This window comes from Euprymna scolopes, chromosome 30, assembly GCF_053919585.1.
Source record: "Euprymna scolopes isolate OS-2025 chromosome 30, ASM5391958v1, whole genome shotgun sequence".
NCBI lineage: Eukaryota > Metazoa > Mollusca > Cephalopoda > Sepiida > Sepiolidae > Euprymna > Euprymna scolopes.
The window spans coordinates 28,999,493-29,001,644 of record NC_136511.1 but is presented as its reverse complement, the minus strand read 5'-3'; the positions used below and the strand labels follow the sequence as shown (position 1 = coordinate 29,001,644).

Sequence of the window (2,152 nt, the reverse complement as noted above, 5' to 3'; positions counted from 1 at the left end):
GAGAGAAGGACCATATATATAATACTATGGCTGGCTGGCTCCTTCAGTCTTGGACAGACTATGGATACCCACGAAGAGTTGCTTGCGCGTGAAATTTTTGTGGCAGAAGGTGCGCAATCTTCAACCACAATTCTCCTGAGACAACATTGTTAAATAACCAGTGGCAAGTGAAGTACAGGACGACAGGAAACAAATGCCGAAATAAGCGGAGAGCAAATACAGCGCCTAGATTTCCCAAGTGGTCACCCATCTGATACTAACCAGGCTCAACGTTGCTTAACTTCGGTGATCTGACGACAACCGGTGTTTCAACGCGATTATGCCGTATATATAATGCATAGATAAACAGAATAAAATCTAAGGTGCAATCAAATAGCGTTTATGCCTGTTTTCCCCCTGATGTCTACTCTTAATAGAAATATTCGACAAAATCAAGATTATCTGTATGTGTTGTGTTGTTGTCTTTGTCTCAACTCTTATACTATAGAAATGCTATCACATTTGATACGACTTAACCCAAACAAGAGATCCGGTTTGTGATCCTTCAATAGTATGTAACCATCTTTTGGTTAGAATTGGTACACCCTGTCGCTAATCTGTAATTTATACGTTATATGTTTGTTTTCTGTTCACTATCTTGATTAAGTCGTCCCTAAAGCCATTAATTAGTTTAACAGTAAAAGCTGTATTGAAGCTTTTAAATCCGTATTTCTTTAGATGTGATGTTGGTTTTGCCATCTGTACATATATATGAGTATGGCTAAGTGCGAACAAACAGATATTCACATCTGTGTTAGTTTTACATTGATTTGTATTTATTTTATTGCATTATAGTTTTTTATACTTATGTGTGCGTTGTTTCTGATTCAGTTTACTCATTTAATTATTGGAATATATACATGTATGCATGTGTGTGCGTGCATGTCTATGGTTTATCTAGTATCGATAGTTTTGGTTTAAATTGCTCTTTAGTTGGTCCGCTCGGAAAAGGGTGCATTTAACTTTTATGACCCTTTAGTAGTACTCAGTCAACTTAAACAACCGCCGGAGGTAAAGGATAATTACCTATCAAATAATCTAAAAGGAGAAAAAAGAGGTCGGTTTTGCTACTCTTTTGATGACGCCCTCGGAATATTTCATTTCATATTCTGACCACGAAATTCATTTGAGGTCCTGACGAATCAGGAAGATATTAAAATGTTGACCGATCAGCGTAGCCTCTTTACATTTTTTAATATAATTTTAGTTATAAGCAAGCTCTACACACGTATTGAGTACTTTTGAAGAAATATTGGTTTTATTTCATTCGTCAACTTAATCAATTAATATACATATACACCCTGATAACTTAGATATTCAATTATTTTTTCTGGAAGTGTGTTGCCTCAATGCTAAGTAGAAAACAATATTTGCTTAACACTGGAGATTATATATATATATATATATATATATATATATATATATATATATATATATATATATATATATATATATATATATTTAAATAAATGTTTGGAGGTACAGAATTTATATACAGTTTTGAAAATACTAAGCGGAAGTTTTTCAAGAGCTCTTTCGGCTATCATCTCATCAGGAGGAAATCGATAGCATACAAAATAATATTATGTCGAAGATAAAAAGTTTTAATGGGAAACTTATTGAATGTGCCAAAAGTACGGGGACACTAAAATAAATTTATTAACATTTAAAAACAGATTAAAACATTAGCACAACGAGGGGGAAAATAAAAACGGGAGAAAAGATTCAAAGTTCCCCAAAGAGAAACAATGCGTTGGATGTTTCCTTTTGGCGGCACAAAGAAGGTTGACGCACCGCAATAGAGACAGACTCCAAAATCTTTAAATGGTTTCTGGAGTCCGCTCTATGTAGCACCTCGAACCATTCTATTTTATATCTATCGGCACAGCACGGGTTGTCAACCAAATGCTGGCCAATAGCAGAGTCCAAGGCTGCAGAAGGAGGGAGACTTCCAGACCCCATCATCCCTTGTCTGATCTTCGATAGAACATGCTGGTTTATACGAGTCAAAAGATGCAAAGATGTTCGCCCAACATAACCAGCATCGCACTGCCATTTGAATTGATATACAATATTGCTTTGGCTGTAAGGCAAACTATCCTTGCGAAAAGAA

The 2,152-nt window shown here is 35.4% G+C and overlaps 1 pseudogene; it reads right to left on the bottom strand.

Moving 5' to 3' along the window:
- Window positions 1-213: 213 nt before the first annotated feature.
- LOC145255070 (5S ribosomal RNA) lies at window positions 214-330 on the bottom strand (annotated as a pseudogene).
- Between the last annotated feature and the right edge of the window lie 1,822 nt (window positions 331-2,152).